This window comes from Pongo abelii, chromosome 13 (genome assembly GCF_028885655.2).
Source record: "Pongo abelii isolate AG06213 chromosome 13, NHGRI_mPonAbe1-v2.0_pri, whole genome shotgun sequence".
In the NCBI taxonomy this organism is placed as follows: domain Eukaryota; kingdom Metazoa; phylum Chordata; class Mammalia; order Primates; family Hominidae; genus Pongo; species Pongo abelii.
This window is the reverse complement of record NC_071998.2, coordinates 3,729,259-3,745,000: the sequence shown is the minus strand read 5'-3', so window position 1 is coordinate 3,745,000 and position 15,742 is coordinate 3,729,259. Positions and strand designations below refer to the sequence as shown.

At 52.6% G+C, this 15,742-nt stretch overlaps 1 long non-coding RNA gene across 3 annotated transcripts in view; it reads right to left on the bottom strand.

Moving 5' to 3' along the window:
* The window catches only part of LOC134759761 (uncharacterized), a 1,053,164-nt gene extending 1,042,060 nt beyond the window's left edge, over positions 1-11,104 (bottom strand). The window contains exons 1-4 of one of the 3 annotated variants that reach the window (XR_010136482.1): positions 10,602-11,064; positions 7,986-8,099; positions 6,466-6,774; positions 5,401-5,640 (exon numbers count right to left, since the gene is read on the bottom strand). This is a non-coding gene — a long non-coding RNA (uncharacterized LOC134759761). Of the gene's footprint in view, positions 1-5,400; positions 5,641-6,465; positions 6,775-7,985; positions 8,100-10,601 lie in introns of all 3 variants that reach the window. The other 2 variants (XR_010136484.1, XR_010136483.1) reach the window with 2 other exon arrangements.
* Between the last annotated feature and the right edge of the window lie 4,638 nt (positions 11,105-15,742).

Here is a 15,742-nt window from a genome sequence, read left to right as displayed (position 1 = left end):
CGCCTCACGAGCCCCGGGTCCCGCCACCGGGGGCCCCGAAGCGACCACAGCCACCAACCCGACGCCAGGGCCGCATCGCTCGTCATTCTCGTCCAGCCTCCGACCCGGTCCCGCTCCGGGAGACCGGCGCGTCCCCAGCGTGGGACGCTTTCCCGGGGCCAGGCGGCCCAACCCCGCGCCCACGCGCACGCAGCCGTCGGCACCGCTCGCGACTCGGCACGGGAGCGGGCGGAGAGCCGACTCGCGGCCGAGGTGGGGGTCACGCGCCGGACGGAAGGCCGCGCACACCCACCGCTCGCGGCGGCCGCGTCCCAACCCGCTGGGACGCCGGGCCCGGCCCGGCGGGATCCTCCCCCGACTCGGAAGGGGGAGGCGCGGGCCACACAGCAGGCGACGAGCCGCGCTCGGCCACCACCGCGGTGGCCGGCGGAACCCTCGCTCTCCCCACCCTCAACCCGTCGAGGGGGAAGCGGAGGAGGGTCCTCTGCGCGCGAGTCGCTACGACAGCGCTACCATAAGGCAGAAGGAGACAGAGGCGGCAGGCCGGGAGATCCGGCACCCCAAGGCACACCTCTCTCAGATCGCTAGAGAAGGCTTTCTCACCGAGGGTGGGTCACACTCCCCACCCGCCGGTCGCCCCTCGTCGGGCCCGCAGAGGCGCTCGGGGACGCCCGGGGAAGGGAGGGGGCCTGCGGTACGAGGAGAAGCGCGCCTGCGGCGACCTCGAGCGTTCGCGGTCAGGGCGGGGGGCCCGGCAGGCTCACAAGGCCCCCCTCGTCCACCCGCCTCCTGCGTCGCTTCCGAGGCAAAGCCACGCACGCGACCGGTCGGAGGCAGAACGGCAGCCCCTCGGCGGCCGGCCGGCGCACGCGCCACCGGCCCGCGCCCGCCGCGATCGCTCACACGGCCCTCGCGCACCCGCCAGAGGGGAGCACGGGACGTGCGCTCGCCGGACCCGGCGGCGCCCTTCCCCGCGCGGGAGGGGCGCGCATCTCATCTCACTCGACCGCCTCGAACCCCACGCCGACGGGCTCCCCTCGGGACCCACGCGCGGACACCGGAGGAGGGGACGCCGGGGGTGGGAGGGACACACCACCGCTCGGCCTCGGGCACCTGAGGGACAACCCGGAGCGCTCCAGGAGCACCGCAAAGGCCCGGGCGGAGCCAACGCTCGCGCGAAACCCCCGAGAGGGCAGCACGACGGGCCGGCGGGACGGCACCCCCACCGCCGCGGAGGGGGCCCGCCCGCAAGTCGACGACCGCGGGAGGCGAGAGCGAGGGGTGCCCGCCGCGTCAGAGGACCCCGCCGACCCACCCCGCGAAGCGGAGAGCGGGGACGGGACAGCCAGGTCAGGCCGGGTTCCGCACCCCACGCCTTCCCAACGCACCACCGGCAGGCGGACGGAGGAGAGGCAAGGGGCCCCCGCGGGCGGGGCGAGAAGAACGGTCCCATTCGCCACGAATGTCCGCCCCTCGCCCGTCGCGGCTCGGATCCGGCCCGGGAGAGCGTGACGTCACCACATCGATCACGGAAGAGCCCCCGGGAGCGGGGGGTCGGCCAGCCGGCCGGCGAGCGAGCCGATCGGCCCCGGCCGTCCCCCGCTCCGGGGAAGGGGCGGCGGACAACCCAGCGGAGACGAGGACGCCTGACACGCACGGCACGGGGCCGACGGGGGTGGGGTTGTCACGGCCGCCCCGGGTGCCCGCGGCGGAGAGCGCACGGGGGCAGGGTAGCCCTCGCCGCCTTCCCCGCCGCCCCCGGGTGGGTCAGAGACCCGGACCCGGGCCGGCACCGGGAGTCGGGACGCTCGGACGCGCGAGAGAGCAGCAGGCCCGCGGGCCCCCAGCAGCAGGCGGCTCGAGCGGGAGCAGGGCCGGCTAGCCGGGTCAGCGGTGGGCCAGAGTCCCGCACGCATCCAGAGGCCCAACCTCTCCAGCGACACAGGTCGCCAGAGGACAGCGTGTCAGCAATAACCCGGTGGCCCAAAATGCCGACTCGGAGCGAAAGATATATCTCCCCCGGGGGCAGGAGGCCCGATCGCCGACCACGCCGCCGGCCCAGGACACCCACGACACGGACATCTGTCCCCAAAATCGCCACCATCGCAGCCAGACACGGAGCACCCGGGGCCCCCTGGTCGACCCCAGGACACACGCGGGAGCGGCGCCGGGCCAGGGAGGCCCTCCCGGCCGCCCGTGCCACACGCACGGGCCGGCCCGTGTCTCCAGAGCGAGGCCCGGAAGCAGTTTCGGCCGGCCCCCCGTGCGATCGGGACACACGAGGGACCGAAGGCCGGCCAGGTGTGACCTCCCGGGCCGCACGAGGGCTCGGGGAGCGCTCTCCGACTCCGCACGGGGACTCGCCAGAAAGGATCACGGCGGAGGGACCGCGGCCCGGCCCGGGGACCGCTCCCCGGCACCCGGGGGACGGGGGCAGGACGGTCCCCGGCTCCCCACGGGGACCCGGAAACACATTCGGCCGCCGCCTCAGACGGCCAGGACGCGCGCGGGCCCGCGACCGAGCCGGGAAGGGCGTCCCCGGCCTCCCGCGCCACGCGCGGTGGGTCCCCGCGGGTCGCGGCTCGGGCCTCGGGAGCTGCGGCGCGCTGGTCGACCGGCCCGGGCGGCCCCACGGCCCGGCTCGGGCCCAGAAGCGCAGCGACAGCCTCTCCCCCACATAAACCTGCACGCCAGAGCTCTGACTCACAAGCGACGCGCCACAGCCCTGGCGCCACCGGGCCAGCCGGGCTGACGACCGCGGGCTTTCCGGAGCTCTGCCTGGCTCACAGCGGGGACGGTCCCCTCCCTCGGCAGCTGCCACCGCAGCTCCGGAAGCCAAGAGCACGATCTAACAGCGGCCGCCAGATGGAGCCCGACGACCGTCGCGAACGTCAGCGAGACCGATCCGGACGGCTGGCAGGGCGGCCCGTGGACCGCCAAAGCGAAACCGTGAGTCGAGAAGCCCTTCCCGAGGCCGAAAACGCAGCCCCTCTCCCCCAACCCCAGAGAAACGCCTCCCCAAAACGTGTCCCCGCATCGACCGCGACAGAGTCAGAAGACAACCCACGGCGTCTGGGTGTTTGGAGATGCATCTCGGAGGGAGGGAGGGAGGGAGGGAGGGAGGGAGGGAGGGAGGGAGAGAAAGAACCCACAAGGAAGGACTCGGTCGCGGGTCGCTGCGGACACAGGGAGAGGCAGAATGCCTAGGCTCTTCCAGAATCCACACAGAGACAGACAGAGGGAGAGAAAGACGGAGGGAGGGAGAGAATGGAGAAAAGAGACAGATGGTGAAAGGGAAGGAGGGAGGGAAGGGAGCAGGGAGGGAGGGAGGGAGGGAGGGAGGGAGGGAGGGAGGAAAGAAAGTGGAGAAAAGAGAGACCATCTAAAAAACAGAGATACGGAAAGAAAACTTCTTAAACGTTCCATTTTTTCAAAGACAGGTGGAGAGGAAAGAAACACGAAAAGGAGAGAAAGAAGGAGGAAAGAAACGAAGGAAAGAGGGGAAAAGAAACAGAGAGGAAAGAAAAATGAAGGAAAGACAGGGAACGAAAGAGAAATAAGACACGAAAGAAAAATGAACAGAAAGAGAGAGAGAAGGAAAGGAAGAGAGGAAGAAACACGTAAAGGAGGAAAGAGAGGAAGAAAGGAAGGAAGAAACACATCAAGGAGAGAAAGGAAGGAAGAATCACATCAAGGAGAGAAAGAAAGAAAACAGGGATAAATATGCCCGTTTATCTATAAATACAAATACAACACTCTTCACACATAAGCATAGACGTATTCATCTACCATCGTTTCTTCACGTAGCAGCGTATATTTATATTTCATAAATTTATAGAAGCGTATCTCTACACACGTGCTTTGCATAAGTGTACTTCTATACAATACATACATCTGTCGCGTAGAAATGTACTTCTCCGTACGTCCACGTAAACATCTATAGTTATATACAAACGTATGAAAACACTTATATTTCTAAATAAAAGTGAGTACATAGAAACGAAACAAATAAAACATACGACGAACCGAGTCCACAGGCAGGGCGCGGTGGCTCACGCCTGTCATCCCAGCACTTCGAGAGGCCGAGGCGGGCGCATCACCTGAGGTCGGGAGTCAGAGACCAGCCCGGACAACGTGGTGAAACCCCGTCTCTACTAAAGATACGAAAATCGGCCGGGCGTGGAGGTGCATCCCTGTCATCCCAGCTACTCAGGAGGCCGAGGCAGGAGAATCGCTTGAACCCGGGAGGTGGAGGGTGCGGTGAGCCAAGATCGCGCCATCGCACTCCAGCCTGGGACACTTAAGTGTGAAACTCTGTCTCAAAGAGACGGAAGAGAAAGAGAGAGAGAGAGAGAGAGAGAGAGAGAGAGAGAGAGAGAGAGAGAGAGACAGAAAGAGAGAGAGAGAAAGAAAGAGCGAGAAAGAAAGAGAGAGAAAGGAAAAGAAAAAAAGAGCAAAAGAAGAAAGAGAAAGAAAGAAGGAAGAAAGGAAGGGAAGGAAGAAAGAAAGAAGGAAGAAAGAAAGGAAAGAAGGAAGAAAGAAAGAAAGAAACAAAGAAAGAAAGAAAGAGAGACAGACAGACAGACAGAGAGAGAGAGAGAGAGAGAGAGCCGGGCACGGTGGCTCACGCCTGTCATCCCAGCACTTTGGGAGGCCAAGGCAGGCGGATCACCTGAGGTTGGGAGATGGAGACCAGCCTGACCAACGTGGGGAAACCCCGTCTCTACAAAAAATACAAAATCAGCCGGGCACGGTGGCACATGCCTCTAATCCCACCTACTAGGGAGGCTGAGGCAGGAGAATCGCTTGAACCTAGGAGGCGGAGGTTGCGGTGAGCCGAGATCGCGCCATGGCCCTCTGGCCCGGGCAACAAGCGTGAAACTCTGTCTAAAAAAAAAAAAAAAAAAGAAAGAAAGAAAGAAAGAGAGAAGGAAGAAAAAGAAAGAAAGAAAAGGCAAGGCAAGGCAAGGCGAGGCAAAGCGAGGCAAATCTACCCGCTTTCACTACATCTGGGGAGAATCAGGAAAGTCCCCACCAACGACAAGGCCTAAAGGGGAGCCGCCATCTGTAAAACCCGAGCAGAAGGGTCCACGCGGGTTAAAGACACGAAGAAACACAAGGAAACCACCGACCAAGGAGAAGGACCATCTGGCCCAGCCAGGGTCTGTCTCCTGAGGTCGTCCGGGCAACCAGGGACCGGGACGGAGGGAGGGCGGGACTCCGAACCTCCGTCTCGAAAAACAAATCCCGCTCATAAAATAAAATTCCGTTAAAAAAAGAAAGTACGCATCGTTCCTAACGTGTCTGGTGCCTCGAAAGGCGAGAGGGGTCTGTGTACGTCACTGTGGGGGGGGGGGGGTTCTCTTTTTTTTTTTTTTTTCTTTTTTCCCGGAAACTCACTTTTTAAGTATTTTCTTTCATGTCAGTTTTATTTTCGTTTTATTTTCAAGTCCAGAGTCAGAAACATCGCGATACCCCGTCTCTACTAAGGTACGAAAATTAGCGGGGCCTTATGGCGGGTGCCTGTAATCCCAGTCACTCAGGAGGCTGCGACTGGATATCGCTTCAACCGGAGAGATGGTTGTTGCAGTGATCCGAGCGTGCGCCACTGCATTCCAGCCTGGGTGGCTGAGTGAGACTCTGTCATAAAAAAAGAAGAAATGCGAAGACCCAAAAAAGTACAGAGCAAAATACTGCATTGTTTCAGAACCTTCCCCCGAAAGACCCAAAACCCCCTGACTCAGGTCAAGGAGGTGATGTTTCGTTTTACTTCTCTCTCTCTCTTTCTCTCTCTCTCTTTCTCCCCTCACTTTTATTTGTTGTTGAAGCATACATGTGCAAGATTGTTACATAGGTGAACTTCTGACTGGGGGGTTCAGTGTGCAGATGATTTCGTCTCCCGGATACTCAGCGACGGAAACTACGTCACCCGGGTACTCACAAAAACCCAACAGTTTTTGTGTTTTGTTTGCTTTGCTTTTTCCTGAAGCTGTCTCTCCTTCCAAACCTCCTCCCTCAAGTAGGCTCCTGCGTCTCTCATCCCCCTAGTTCTTCCCACGCATTCTCATTATTTAGTTCCCACTTATGGGTGAGGACACGCAGTATTCAGCTGATTGTTGCTTTCATCTTCGGTGGTGGTGATGAAAGAGGCATGACACTAAATCGAAACTTAGGACGCTCCCCTCCATCCCCACCACACCCCCTCCCCACACACACCCTCTTTCCTGCACCCCCTCCTGAAACCCAACAAAGGAAGAAAAACAAAAATTAAAGTTAGAGGTCATCCTCCAAGGCGGTCAAGAAGGGGGATCTCAAAGGGTGTGCAAGCTACGGGGGTCGAGGGATATCGTGGCCTAGGTAGCAAAAATAAAGGATCGACTTTCAAGCCCAACCGCATCCCCTAATCCTCAGCTATCGCTTTGGACTTCATCCAAGGAAGGCTGGTCTCAAGGACTCCAGACCTACCCTCTCTGGATTTCTAGAGGATAAGATGTTACGGCCGGACGCGGGGCTCACGCCTTTAATCTCAGCACTTTGGGTGGTCGAGGTGGGTGGTTCGCCTCAGGTTTGGAGTTCTAGACTAGCCTGACGAATATGGAGATACCCAGTGTCTATTAAAAAAAAAAAAAAGCCAGGCGTGCGGTGTGTGCCTGTGGTTTCAGCTACTCGAAAGGCTGAAGAATTGAAAATCCCTTGAACCCAGGCGACGGATGTTGCGATGAGCTGACGTCGTGCCACTGCTATCCAGCCTGGGCAATAAGAGCGAAACTCCACCTGAAAGAAAAAAAAAAAAAAAAAAAAGAAGATGTTAAGAAGTATAGTTTACATCAATCGGCTCTCATTGTACCTTGAGAGATTCAGAAAATCGCTACTTAATGACAGAAGAAAACACCAGCTAACATGTTTTGGGGAAAATACACGTTTTCCTAAAATTGGTAAAATCTACTTCACCTGAATAAAGATAAGTAAAGTAAACAATACAAACAAAACAAAACACTAAAACAAACATGGGCCAAGGCATTGTTTGTGGAAATATTATGTGAGCAAATTGTTACTTTTTAGAAACAGTTTCTATCTTGGGCAAATACCAATAATGCCCAGGGTAGAGCTTTGAAAAGTGGCAGCGTGCACCATTGTGAGGGCTGAAATCCGTGTGGCTCACTCCTTTCATCACAGCACTTTGGGAAGTTTGGACGGGCAGATACCTGGAGGTCATGAGTTCAAGAGCAGTCTGGGTAACAAAATAAAATTCTGACTCTACTAAAAAGGCAAATGTTAGCTGACTATGGTGTCAGACAGAATTATGTTCCAAGAGGAAGCATCCCAAATATCCATGGTCCCCAGTCAAGAAATGAACTGAGTTTACAAATTCGTAGTGTCATTGCTGACTCAAAAGGTGAGAGGTGTATGTTTGTGTCACTGTGGGTCTCTATTTTTTTCTTGGAAACTCATTTATTTTTAATTACTTTTTTTTTAGATGGAGTCTGACTCTGTCACCCAAGCTGGAGTCCAGTGGCATGATCTGGGCTGACTGCAACCTCCACCTCCCGGGAGGTTCAACAGATTCTCCTTCCTCAGCATATCGAGTAGCTGGGACTTGACGTGCGTGCCACCACACCTGGCTAATTTTTGTATTCTTCGTAGAGACAGGGTTTGACTATGTTGGCCAGGCTGGTCTTTAACTCCTGACCTCGTAATCCTCCCACCTCCACCTAGAAAACTGCTGTGATGACAGGAATGACGCACTGCACCCAGCCTACTGGTTTATTTTTAAACATAGCAATTTGGGTAGGGCGCAGTGTGTCACGCCTTTCTATATCAACCAACATTCTTTCTCGAGTCTGATGACCTGGGGCCTCCCAGCACTTTGGGAGGCCGTGGCCACAGGATTCCTGGAAATTGCAGTTCAAGAGCGGCCTGGGCAACGTGGTGAAACCCTGTCTTTACTAAAAAGGCAAAAGTTAGCTAGTTATGGTGGCACGCACCTGTTATCCCAGCTACTCGTTAGGCTAAGACAAGAGAATCGCTGGAACCTGGGAGGCGGAGGTTGCAGTGACCCGATACCGCGCCATGGCCTGACGAACAGAACAAGACTCCATCTCAAATAAATTAATAAATACGTTAGTTAATCGAAAAGTATCAAAAGAAAACTGCAAGGAAGTGGCGGGAATGCACCGGAAGGCTTCACACGTTCCTAAAGGTCAGAGCCGAAAAACAGTACCATCAGGTTGAGATACAGGCCATTCTGAATCTCTTCTCACTGTGCTCAACTAATACCAAAGAAGGGCAGGTTTCCATACCGCCCGTTCATCATCACCGCTCTTGTCAGGTATAATTGCAGAGTCATGACTACACAGAGCTCTCTCAACCCACCAACTGCGTCCGTACTTTTATGAGTCCAGTTGGAAGAATAAACAGGGCACTTAGCAAAGTAATCATCGTATGTTCTTTTGTCTCCCATGTCTGTCATGAAACCAATCAAATTCGTGGTCCACTTTTTCCCCACCCTTCGAGCGTTCACAGAGCACCGAAATACAAGAACAGTGAGTGCATTTTATGCGACAAATAGGAAAAACACCAAAGTGAAAGTCACAGAGGCTTAGGATACACAGGGAGATACAGAATAAGGAGACTGTTCCAGTATCCACACAAAGACAGACAGACAGTGGGATGGAAAGAAATGAAGAAGAGAGAGAGAATAAGGAAGATCAAGAAAAAAATATAGACAGACAGAGATGTAAAGGGAAGAGAGATGAAAAAGAAAACCGAAAAACGTAGAAACAGAAAAAAAAAAGAATGAGAAATGAGAGAAAAAAGGGGGGAAGAAAAAGAGAGAGAACACAAATAAAAGACAGAAAGAGAAAGAAAAAAAGAGAAAAAATGAAGGAAATAAAAAGAAGGCAGGGCATCGTGTTTCACACCTATAATCCCAGCATTTTGGGAGGCGGACGTGGAAGAATTGCTGGAGCCCAGGAGTTTGAGACCAGCCCTGGCAACACAGTGAGACCCCGTCTCTACTGAAAAAGAAAAGACAAGAAAAAAATCCGGGCATCGTGATGGCAGGCCCCTGTATCCCCAGATCCTTTGGAGCCTGAGGTGAGAGCATCGCTTGGGCTCGGGAGGTGGAGGCTGCAGTGGGCCTTGGTCAAGCAAATGCTCTGCAGTCTGTTGCCCAGGCTGTCCTGAACTCCCTAGCTCTAGCGAACTGCCCGCCTCAGCCTCCGAAATTGCAGCCGCCACAACCAACGGTCCTGAAGGTGTCACTGACAGATTTTAGTATACAGGGTGTTTCGCTATATTACGAACTTGAACCCAGGAATTTGAAGCTACAGTGACCCAAAGTCGCGCCACTGCACTGCAGTATGGGTGATAGAGCAAGGCTCCATCTCTAAATGACTAGATAAATAATGAAAACAATAACAATAATGACAATAATACAAAGAAATAATAACAAACAACAATAATAATAAACTCGTGGGAGTGAAAAAATATAAAAGGTCATATACATCACAATTAATTGTAGTTAATTTCAAATAAATTTTTTTCTTTAACCTGTTTCTGTTACTTTATGAAACACTTACACTGGAGGGCAATGGCATGAACACGGCTCACTTCAGCTTCAACATCACAGAATTAAGTGATCCTGTAGTCTCAGCCACTTGGAAGGCTGAGATAGGAAGATCACCTGAGGGAGCCCTGGAAAGTCTAGGCGGCAGTGAGCCGAGATTGCATTCTTACACTCTAACCTGCCTCAAAAAATATAAATAAATAAAAGGTAAATATAAAACCACAGCAACTTCAGTGTGTAGAAAGAGGAGCAAGAAAAGTAAAAGAAAAACAAAACGAAGAGCAACTGAAAGTACTGTGGAAACAATTGGAGAGGAAGAAACAACGCAAGGAATAAGTGACACCAAGTGAATGTGGGCGGTACTGCTGCTGACCAAAGTTATATGGTCTACTTTAGAAATCCCAAGTTGACGGTCAAGTCCAACGCTTGCCGCCGACATCAGGTGGACACGGCGACCCGAGACCTGAGGATTGGGGCCTTAGGCCCTGGTCCCTGGTCTTCCAGGCAGAGAAGCTGACGGCCGTGTCAACTGGATGTTGCTTGCTTCCCACAGGCGGTCGACTTGCGGGCTGATCGAGAAGCCAAATGCCAGCATCTAATCGATCGGGTCCACCCTAAAGGCCAAATGAGGTGCTCGCGGACGGAAGCGGTCAGAACCAGTTGGAACCTTATCACACAGAACTGGCCCAGCTTTGAGGCCATCTAACTCGGCAGATCTGCCAGCCATTCTCGCGCAGTCCGCTGGCTGACCCGGGCAGCGGAGACCAGTGAAGACACAAGGGTGGTGACTGGCTACCCTCATCCCAGCGCACCTGGGGCGGGGAGAGGGACTGTGACCCCAACGGCCGCCCACGGGCACGCGCGAACACTACTCGGACAGGGACTGCAGGGGCACAACCTCTGACACCCGCGCCTCAGCCATTCGCACCAAGCTCGAAGAATCCGTTCCCAACCCGTGGAGGAATTCCCAGCCGGGTGGGGGAAAGAAGCTCAATCAGAGAGGTGGAACATCAAGCAGGGGCGCCAACCCTACCTCGGCAACTCCCGGCGCTGTATCTTGGAAACCCCGCTGGTGGGGCCGACGCCTCCCAAATGCACGGCGGGCTCCAATGAACTCTCGCGAGAGACAGCCGCTGCATGTCCCGGGGCTCGGGGGCTGGTGGGCATGAGCAGGCCCGGGACCTTAGTCCCCGCAGGCAAAAGGAGGGAAGAAGGAAGGTAGACGGCCAGGGCTGAATTACACAGGACACGCCACAAAGCCGGGTTTCCCGCACACTGGTTTAGAGACACTTGGGTGGAGGGCTGACTTTCAATAGGTTGCAGTGAGGGAGCTGCCATGTTCCATAGGAAACCCTGACCCGGAAGCAGGGCGTTTACGAATAGTTTAGTATCAGATTCCCCATAAACGTGTTATGTGATGGGCCAGGGAGCAAAGGACTTTCTGGCCGCACCCCGTTTTTTAGGACGAGGGGCTCCCTGCACCGGAGCCAGGTCTCGTCGCGCAGCGGGGTGGAGCTTCCGGCCGGTGGGAAAGGCGGGGGAAGAGCTATCTGAGGCCAACCGAGGCTTGCCGGCGCTGCTGCATCCTCTCTTCTGGGCGGGATTCTGACCTAGAGGCATTCAGTCATAATCCCACAGATGGTGGCTGCTCACGTTTGGCTCCCCAGCCAAGCACATACACCAAATGTCTGAAACTTTGGTTCCTCTCATGCTGAGCAGGATTACTATGGTAGCAACACATGGACAACAACACATGTGGAACACACGCAGTAAAACTAACCTGTCTCACTTGGGTCTAACCATGATGCTTTCCCGGGCATGCAGTCCGCTTTTAGGTGAATCCATTCCACATTGCCTTGCCCTTCAGAAAGAAAAGACAACTCGCTGGCCGCAGAGGCTCACGCCTGTAATCCCGGCACATTGAGAGGCTGAGGCCGACGGATCACCTGATGTCAGGAGTTCGACTCCAGCTTGGCCAACATGGTTAAACCCTGTCTCTATGAAAATACAAAAATTAGCTGGGCATAATATTGGGTGCCTGTAATCCCAGCTACTCGGTAGGCTGAGGCAGGATAATCGCTTGAAACCAGGAGGCGGATGTTGCAGTGAGCCGAGATCGCTCCACTGGGCTCTCTAAGCGAGACTCCATCTCAAAAAAAGACAGAGAAAAAAAAGAAAAGATAACTCTCTCTGGGGCTCCCATTTGCTTTTGCAGAATCAGAGAATGTGATTGCAGGCAAGGGTTGAGGGGAGGGTGCAGGGGAAAAAGCGGGGTGGGGCAAAGGCTGGAGGCACAATAGCTCACTCTGGAATGTTTCCAAGTTTGGTGGGGACAGCTTATGAAACAAGCTGACTCTGGAAATTACACAGAATTCATAGTATTACTGCTTCTTTGAAAGGTGAGCGGTTCATGACTTTTTTCTCAGCATTTATTCATTTACTTGTAGTAAGTGCCATTTAGTTTCATACAGTTTACATACAACTGCTTTCACTGTATCTGCAGAGATTTAGGATAGTTTTTGTTAATAATAACTCCTAGGGTGGAGCTACAATGCACTTTCCGTTCTGAACCCTGAAAACTTCAGACAGGTCTCAGTTAATTTAGAAAGTTTGTTTAACCAAGGTTCAGGATGCACACCCGTGACACAGCCTCAGGAGGTTCTGAGGACATGTGCCTAAGGTAATCAGAGAACATTATCGTTTTATACATTCTAGGAAGACATGAGACATCAATCAACGTATGCAAGATGAACATTGGTTCGGTCTGCAAAGGCGGGACAACTTAGCAAAGGTGGGAGAACTCAAAGCGAGGAGGGGACTTCCTGGTCACAGGCAGTTAAGAGACAAATGGTTACATTCTTTGGAGTTTCTAATTAACCTCTACAAAGGAGGCAATCAAATATGTATTTATCGCTTGAGACCAGGTGGCGGATGTTGTAGTGAGCCGAGATCGCTCCATTGGGCTCCAGCCTGAACGTCTGAGCGAGACTCCATCTCAAAACAGAAAAAAAAAAAAAAAAGAAAAGAGCAGAGGAGTGACTTTGAATAGAATGGCAGGGTGGCCCTAAACAGTTGCCAGCTTGACTTTTCCCTTTACTTTAGTGATGTGGAAGACCCAAGATTTATTTTTATTTCACACAGTTTTTAAAACCCAGGTAGAAGTCTTCATGCTGATTTAAAAAAAAAAAAAAGGAAGAAAGTAAAGCAAATGATAGGCCAGGCGCCCTGGCTCACGCCTGTAATCCCAGCACTTTAGGAGGCTGAGGTGCGTGGATCACCTGAGGTCAGGACTTCGAGACCTCATTGGCCAACATGGAGAAACCACGTCCTTACTAAAGATACAAAAATTAGCTGAGCGTAGTGGCGGGCGCCTGTAATACCAGCTACTGGGGAGGCTGAGGCAGGAGAATCACTTGAACCCGGGAGGGAGAGGTTGCAGTGAGCCAAAATGGCGCCATGGCACTTCAACCTGGGCTACTAGAGCGAAACTGTCTCTGTCTCTAAATAAATAAATAAATAAATAAATAAATAAACAATCAGGCCCAGCCAGGTTGGAGGTTTCCTATGCAAAAAGGCATTGGGGGAGGGAGGGAAGGAGTGCCTCAGAGGTCAGGGTGGGGCCCGAGGGAAACCAGTTTTCCCTGGCTGTGCACAGGCGGCCAGTTTTGGTGTGATGCTTCCATTTTCAATAACAGTGACCGCTAGGTGACGCCAAATGACAACCGAATGACATGCCTGTCTGGAATGAGTGGGGTCCCTGGTTGAGGGGTTGTCGAGGAAGGAGAAGGAGATGGAGGCACATGGGATCGCCTGTGTTCTGATCTCTCTTGGATTACGTTTCCGGGTCCGGGACACCCTCCCAGACAGTCCCCACAGCTCTTCAACCTGTGTGCCTGGGGAAAAGATTATCAGTTCTCAGAAAACATTCAGACAGGCACGCACATGCGCTCACGTGAGCACATGAAAAGTATGCAAATTTACATCGTGATAGTGAGCTTTATTTTGCAAAATGTCTTCGTGATGCATTTCATTACATGGTATTGTTTAAAACATCAAATTATAGGAGTGAGAACAGTGGCTCATGCCTGTAATCCCAGGACTTTTGGAGACCAACGTGTGGAGGATGGATAGAGACCAGGAGTTTGAGACTAACCTGGACAACACATCGAGAGAGATTACCACAACTTAAAATTATTGCCCAGCATTGTGGCACATGCCTATATTCTCAGCTACTCAGGAAGCTAAGGCAGGAGGATTGCTTAAGCCCAGAATTCAACGTCGCAGTGAGTGAGCCGTGCGCGGGCGACGAGAGCTTTTTCTGCTCTGTACGGCTTACATTTTCAATAATGTTCGTCGCTAGGTGTCGACCAAAGACAACCAAAACACTTGTTATCCTGGACTAAGTGGGATCCCTGATTGAGGGGTTGGCGAGGAAGTGGGAGGGGACGGAGGCACACGGGGTCGCCCATTTTCTCATGATTCCCCTTGGACAACGTTTCTGGGTGCAGAGCATTCTCCCAGAAAGTCCCCAAAACTATTCAACCAGAGCTCCTGAGAAAAACAGTCGCACTCTCTGCCCATCGGATCATATGGAATTTCCATTTATGCATTGAGAAGAATGCTCCATTGGAGTGTGGCGCAGGTTGCGGGTAGAGGCAGGGGCTGCCTCAGATAGAAGTCCAGTCTACAGAGTTTCACAGTAGACCCTAGGTTCAATCTCTCACAAACTCAGAGTAACAATATCTGTCACTGTAGAATGAAGTGCATGAAATGCGTGCTCCAAAGAAAGCGTTTCACAGAGATGATTTGCACACTTATTCTTGTCCTTAGGCCACTTGTTTCTTCCAAAATACCCATTAATCAATCATTCACCCTCTCTTGAACCAGTTAGGAATCTTGTTCTATGAATCCTGGAGTTTCAATATTTGATATCATCAGAAGAACGTGAATGCTATCCTAGCCTGGTAGCAATAAGTTACCATTTCTCAGAAAACACGCACCTACGCACACAAACAAGTATGTATACATACACATGCACGCGTCATATCTATACAATTTTACACCGTGATAGTGAGCTTTCTTTCCCAAGATAACTTCGTAATAGGTTTCACTACATAGTATTGTTTAAAATATCTAATTATAGGTGGTGAGTGTGGTAGTTTATACCTCTAGTCAAAACAGTTTGCAGGCAAAGCTGGGAGAATTGCTTGACGTGGGGAGTGTGAGACCAGCCTGGAAAACACAGCAAAATCTAATCTCTACTAAAAATAAAACAAAATTAGCTAGGCGTTGTGGGGTGCACCTATAGTCTCAGCTACTTAAGAGGTTGAGGCAAGGATTGCTTAAGACCAGTTTGAGATCCTGTGATACCCACTCCCGCAGCACTGCTGTGGCCCATGAATTGGCTACATGGTCAATGACATGCAAGGAACATGATTACATAATTCATGGCAAAAACAAAAAAAAAATAGAAAAAATTTTGTGGATAAACCTCTCTCATTGGGTAAATTTCATAAAGATGTGTCTGTTCTATATGAATGCCTACCAAGGGGTACGTGCATCAGAGGAGGATTTTGATAACGATGTGGACAGAATGTCTTGTTCTGTGAGTATGCGTCATTCTTACTTCCCTGTAACCCCCATCATCACCCAGTGGGTTTATAAACAAGGTGAACATAGCAGAATAGAAGCAATGCACGGGCTAAGCAACATGAACTTTGAATCCCAAAGGCCAGTCTGACTACAGTCAATTCTGAATATTTAATTTGACAGCAGCACAGATCTACACTGAGTCTTTGATATGGCATCATTTCCAGGGTGATTCACCAGGCACCTGGTAGTAAATTTATTACATTGAATAACTTTTATAATATAGGGGGCAACAATTTGTACTCACTGGAGTAGGCTCTTACTATACATATAAAATTGCTTTCCCTGCGTGGAATTCTGCCAAAACTACCATCCATGGACTCACAGAATCCCTCATCCATCCCCATGATATTCCATTTAGCATTGCTCAGACCCAGAAACTCACTTCACAGCCAAAGTGTAACAGTGCGCTCATCTTCACAGAACTCAGTGGACTTATCATGCTTTCCATTATCCCGAAGCAACTGGCTTAGTAGAATGATAGGTTTGTCAGCACTTCCAGCCACCCTAAAACCTATATCTCCC